This window comes from Delphinapterus leucas, chromosome 11 (assembly GCF_059928025.1).
Source record: "Delphinapterus leucas isolate spDelLeu-1000000601 "Yukka" chromosome 11, BTC_Dleu_Yukka2, whole genome shotgun sequence".
Lineage (NCBI taxonomy): Eukaryota > Metazoa > Chordata > Mammalia > Artiodactyla > Monodontidae > Delphinapterus > Delphinapterus leucas.
This window is the reverse complement of record NC_143139.1, coordinates 42,612,946-42,619,883: the sequence shown is the minus strand read 5'-3', so window position 1 is coordinate 42,619,883 and position 6,938 is coordinate 42,612,946.

Below are 6,938 nucleotides of genomic sequence, written 5' to 3'. Positions count from 1 at the left end.
ATTATAGTCCAGATCTGGCATATCCCATCTAAGATAACTCTTAAATCTTAAAACTGACTCAGTATAGGCTTCCCTGGTGGCACAGTGGTTGAGAGTCTGCCTGCCGATGCAGGGGACACGGGTTCGTGCCCCGGTCCGGGAAGATCGCACGTGCCGCGGAGTGGCTGGACCCCTGGGCCATGGCCACTGATCCTGCACGTCCGGAGCCTGTGCTCCGCAACGGGAGAGGCCACAACAGTGAGAGGCCCGCGTACCGCAAAAAAAAATATATATATATCATGCACACAGATGAACCATACGCAGTTTAATAATGAAACCTGATTTTCTTTCGGCCACAAGTAAAGGAGTAGCCAACAATGCTCCTGTGAATGACAATTAGGAATCAAAATGATTTGAGGCTTTTTTTTCTCCTTAATTAAAAAGTAATTATAAGCCTGCCTATCTTCTTACTTTCCTTCCTTTCTCCTTCCTTCCTTCCTGAATAATTCAGTCTAAAAGGCATTATGTGGGGAATGTAGGAGTCCAGTTAGATGAGCAGCAGCAGTGGCCCATACCATTGTGGTATGTTAGAGCCTGAGGAGGGTAAAGAGGGTTCTGATTCCATGTGTGGAATCCATTTTGGGAGCCTGGCATGGGGTGTTGGAGCTCAAGCAAGCATCCGTGGTAGGAGGAGTGATGGGAAGCAACAGCAACAGAAGACTGGCTATATACAAGTGGGATTGGTCAAATAAATAAATATATTGAAGATAAAGGGAGCCAGGTTTCTTCTGCCAGATAAGGGTCTCAAATGTGGAAAACAAGAAAATCAGAATGAACCCTGTAACATTAGGTTAGAATTAGAGGTATCAGGGTAAAATGTATATATCTATAATATATAGATATAGATATATATACACATAAACACATTTTCCCCCTACTTCGGTTCACTGAGAGGACCTGGGAATAGTGACACCCCATAGCATTGATCTATGGTTTCTAAATAGCAGTTCTCCAATGAAAAGAACCATTGATTCATGGGAAAAGGGCTGATTCAGGGGCTGGGGAGGGGAAAGTACAAGATGAACCTGAAATATATGGTTGTGCCAGGACAAAGTGTGGAATGCTCAAATAATGATGGGGACATGTCACTTATAAAATAAGTCACAGATGTAGTATACAGCATAGGGAATACAGTCAATAATACTGTAATAACTCTGTATGGTGACAGAGGTAACTAGACTTATCATGGTGATCATTTTGTAATATATAAAAATATCAAATCACTGTGTTGTACACCTCTAATATAATATTGTAAGTCTATTATACTTCCAAAAACTGATGGAGACATCATTTCAAAAGGATATGAAAAAAAAAAAGAAAAGAAGAAAAAAAAAAGGATATGAGACAGCTTTAAACCAACTATACTCCAATTAAAAAAAAAACAAAGAGCTTGAAGGGGCTCCCACTGGCCAAATCTGTGACAATTTGAACATCAAACTAAATAATAACAATAAAAGATTATAATCCACTGAATAAAACAGGAATCTATGAGTCATTATGATTGTAATAATTAATAAATAAGTGGGGGGCTTCCCTGGTGGCGCAGTGGTTAAGAATCTGCCTGCCAATGCAGGGGACATGGGTTCGAGCCCTGGTCCAGGAAGATCCCACATGCTGCGGAGCAACTAAGCCCGTGCGTCACAACTACTGGGCCTGCGCTCTAGAGCCCGCAAGCCACAGCTACTGAGCCCATGAGCCACAACTACTGAAGCCCGTGTGCCTAGAGCCTGTGCTCTGCAACAAGAGAAGCCACCACAACGAGAAGCCCACGCACCACAACGAGAAGCCCACGCACCGCAACAAGAAGCCCACACACCGCAACGAAGAGTAGCCCCTGCTCGCCACAACTAGAGAAAGCCTGCGCACAGCAACGAAGACCCAACGCAGCCAAAAATAAATAAATAAAATTAAAATTTTTTTAAAGTAAATAAGTGGGAAGAAGAAAAAGGTTTTCTCAGTAAAAGACAACTAATTAATGTAGAAGGAATGATGGGATTAGAAAATGCCATTTAGAAGCCATCGGTAATAATTAAGCCACAAAACATCAACGAATACTAAACCAAATGGGTGAAAATTTGATGAGGAGTAGGATATTTCCATACTTTCAAAGTACTTTCCCACAAAATACTCATTAATTACAAAAGGAAAAAGAATAATCTTACAGTGGAGAAACCTGGAAGACATCACCATAATCAAGGGATGAACGTTACTAGCATTACCATTAATGGGACAAATCAAAATAATATACAGGCTGATAGAGTGCAATTAGAACAGCATCACTTCCATAGTAATTCCTGACAAAAATGCATAATCTGAATCGAATTATGAGGAAATATCAGACATACCTGATTGAGGAACATTCTACAAAAAACTGGCCTGTAATCTTCAAAAATGTCAAGGTCATGAAAATCAAAAAAACACCAAGACAAAGACAAGTTCCATACTGAGTGAGAATAAAGCAATATGACAACTAAATGCAACATGTGACCCTCAGCTGGATCCTTTTGCACTGAGGGATATGTTTTGGACAATTGGCAAAACTTGAACAGGGTATGTGGGTTATATGGTAGTAGTGTATCAAATATCAATTTCCTGATTCTGATGGCTCTCTTGTGGTTGTGTAGGAGAATGCTCTACTTGGTAGGAATCATACCCTGAAGTATTCAGAGCTGATGGTAAATGGTTTTCCTTTTGTAAATTGTTCAGGGGGGGAAAAGTTATTTGTACTCTTCTTTTTTTTTTTTTTTTTTTTTAATTTTTGGCCGCACTGCACAGCATGCGGGATCTTCGTTCCCCAACCAGGGATTGAATCAGCACCCTCTGCAGAGGAAGTGCAGAGTCTTAACCACTGGACTGCCAGGGAAGTCCCTATTTGTACTATTCTTGCATTTCTCCTTTAATTTTGATATGAATTACAAATTTTTAAGTGTGAATCATTTGAAACATAGAAATGCACTGAGAATTATAGAGATGTCTGCTCTCACCACTTATATTCAACATTGTATTCAAGATTCTAGTCAGTGCATAAAGAAAGAAAAGCATATATTTTAGAAAGGAAGAAGTAAACTGTCCTTTTGCGTAGGTAACATGTTACTTATATAGAAAATCCTATGGAATCTACCAAAAAGCCACTAGACTTAAGAGTTTAGCAAGGTTATAGGATTCAAGATCAACATGCAAAAATCAATTGTACTTATACATTAGCAAAAATAATCAGATATTGCCACCTAGTAGACTATAAGTGGGTCTCCAAAAGTCGTTCAAGTGTTCTATCAAACCAGCTGCTTCCAGATGGTAGGGAACATGGTAAGACCAGTGAATTCCATGATCATGAGCCCATTGCTGCACTTCTTTTGCTGTGAAATGAGTTCCTTGATCAGAAGCAATAATGTGTGGAATCCCATGACAGTGGATTAGGCATTCTGTAAGTCCGTGAATGATAGTTTGGGTAGAAGCATTGTAGGCAGGGAAGGAAAGTTCATAACCAGAGTAAGTGTCTATTCCAGTAAGAACAAAATGCTTCCCCTTCCATGATGAAAGTGGTCCAGTGTAATCAACCAGCCACCAGGTATCTGGCTGATCACCCTCAGGAATGGTGCCACAATGGGCTCTCTGCAGTGGCTGTAGTCAGGTTGGCTTTGGTGAATGGAAGTCCGTGTTGCTGAACCCATGCATAACCTCCATCCCTGCCACCATGGCCACTTTGTTCACAAGCCCATTGAGTGATTACAGGAGCAGCTGAGGAAAGAGGCTGTCTGGTAGCCACAGAATTATTAAAATCCTGCTCTGCTGAGGTCATCCTTTGGTGAGCCTTCACAAGGTACACAAATATTTTCACTTTTTCTGCCCATTCAGAGAAGCCTGTATACATACTTCTTTTTTTGTTTTTCTTTTTAAATTTTTTAAGCCACGCAGCTTTCAGGATCTTTAGTTCCCAACCAAGGATCGAACTTGGGCCCACGGCAGTGAAAGCGCTGAGTCCTAACCACTGGACCACCAAGGAATTCCCTGTATATATACTTCTTCCCCAAATTTCCTTGTCCCCAATTTTCCACTCATATTCCTTCTGAGTCCCTGACCATCCAGCGAAACCATTAACCACAGCCCATAAATTAGTATATAATCACATGCCTGGCCATTTCTCCTTCCAAGCAAAGTGAACAACCAGGTACACTGCTTGGAGTTCTGCCCACTGGGAGGATTTCCCTTCACCAGTGTCCTTCAGGAATGTCCCAGAAAGGGGCTGTAGTGCTGCAACTGTCTACTGCAGCGTGGTACCTGCACATCACGCAGAACTATCTGTAAACGAGGCCTAAGGCTCTTCCTTTGTCACGTGATCACAGGGTACTCTGCATGAAGCCATAGGTTCAGGCTGGGAGAGAAATGGCAGTGTAGCAGGAGTGGGGATCATGGGCATTTGGGCCACGTCTTCACATAACTTACTGTGCCTTCAGGGCCTGCTCAAGCCCGATCTCATATATACTATTTCTGTTTGATGATAGACTACTGCTGTGCACAAACAACTTTATGACTTAGTGGGCCAGATAACACCCAGTTCATGATGATGGGCAGCTGAGGTTGCATGGTAACTTCGTTGCTCACTGTTAAGGATTCAGTCTCTAGTAAGGCCCAGTTGCAGACCAAGAGCTGTTTCTCAAAAGGAGAGTAGTAATCTGCAGGGCTTTCCTCCAAAAGTCTAAGGTCCTATGCCACAATTTACCAACAGAAGCCTGCCAAAAGCTCCAAAGAGCATATCTGCCACTGACACTTTCAAGCACCATTGGATCTGCTGGATCATGTGGCCAAGTAGGAGAGCAGCTTGCACAAGACCTGTTGCAGAGCCTTCTCTTGCCCCCGCTCCAAACTAGCAGCTTTCTGAGTCATTTAGTAAATGGGCCAATGGAACACACCCAAAGGAGGAATATGTTGCCTCCAAAATTCAAAGAGGCCCACGAGGCACTGTGCCTATTTGTTTGTTGTAGGAGGGGCCAGATGCAACAATTTATCCTTCACCTTGGCTATCTCTAGAGCCCGTGAGCCACAACTACTGAAGCCTGCATGCCTAGAGCCCGTGCTCCGCAACAAGACAAGCCACTGCAATGAAAAGCCTGCGCACTTCAACAAAGAGTAGCCCCTGCTCCCGCAACTAGAGAAAGCCTGCGCGCAAAAACGAAGACCCAATGCAGCCTAAAATAAATAATTTTTTTTAAAAAAAGATCCCTGCAAACTAAATTATTACATAGGGCTGGAGAGTTGATATACCCCTGAGGTAGCATAGTGAAGGTGTATCGCTGGCCTTGCCAGCTTAAAGCAAAGAGCTTCTGGCAGGCCCTGTTGACAGAGATAGAGAAAAAGGTATTTGCCAGATCCGTAGCTGCATAGTAGGTACCAGGGCTCATATTAATTTGCTCAGGCAATGAAACTACATCTCCTACTGCAGCTACAATTGGAGTGACCACCTTCTTATCCTTTGCCCAGCCTATTTTTCTACTGTGTTGTTTATGCTTTTTTTAAATAAATTTATTTATTCATTTATTGGGTCTTCGCTGCTGCACACGGGTTTTCTAGTTGCTGAGAGCGGGGGCTACTCTGTCGTGGTGCGCGAGCTTCTCATTGCAGTGGCTTCTCTTGTTGCGGAGCACGGGCTCTGGGCGGGTGGGCTTCAGTAGTTGTGACTCGGGGGCTCTAGAGCGCAGGCTTAGTAGTTGTGGCGCACGGGCTTAGTTGCTCCCTGGCATGTGGGATCTTCGCGGACCAGGGCTTGAACCCGTGTCCCCTGTGTTGGTAGGTGGATTCTTAACCACTGCGCCACCAGGGAAGCCCCTGTTTATGGTTTTTAAAAGATTAATTTCTAGGAGTTCTTTATATGTTCTATATGCTAATCCTTTGTGTGGAGTGCAAATATCTTCTAGTCCGTGATTTATCTCTTCACTTTGTTTATGGTATCTTTTGATATAGAGAATTTAAGTTTTTTAGTCTTCTCTTTTATAGGTATGCTTTTTTAGTTTTGTTTAGGATTCCTTCCCTATCATGTTGTCATAAAAATATTCTTCCACATTTTTTTCTAAAGTAAATTCTGGCTCTGTTACCTACTAGCTATGTAACCTTGGGCAAGTTTCTTAATCTTTCTGGGCCTCAGAGTTCTCATCCATAAAATGGGGATGGTAATAATATCTACTTCATAGAGTTGTTCTTAGGATTATTCATCTGTATGAGGCAGGGACCCAAAGAAACATCTTAAATTAGGATGATATGAGATGGGTTTATTTACAGAGATATGGATAGGTAAAGGGGAACCTTAAGGGGTATTACAATATCCTGAGGGTAGTAACAGCAAAGAAGCTGTTATAACACTGAGGCCAAAAGGGAGGAATACGGTAGGTGGTGGTTATTGGAAACATAGTGATCTTAGATCTAGGGATAGGGTAAATCTGAGGCAATTTCACAGGGAAGAGCCTGTGGAGTAAATACTCTGACTTCGCTGTCCTTCCTTCTCCAAACTCGTACTGGGGTTCTGCATGGGCTGAAGCCAGAGGGCACAGGAGTCCACTGATGTCCATACTAGATACTGGGAAGAAGGGGGAGAGTGGATCTGGAGGAGCAAATGAAAGATAATGACATACTTTCAACCAGAATTTATTGATTGCCAACGTGAGCCAGGTACTGTTCTAGGCACTAAAGATACAACAGTAAACTCAGTAACGAAGCCTCTAACTTTATGAGCTTACTTCCTAATGGGAGCAAACAATAAATATTATTAAACATAATATAATATGTCAGGTAAATGCTAAGAAAAAATGAAGCAAGATGAGGAGGATAGAGTGATGGGGTATGAGGTGTAGAGTGGTCAGGGAGCATTTCTGAGGAGATGTCATTTGAGCAATGATTTGAAGGAAGTA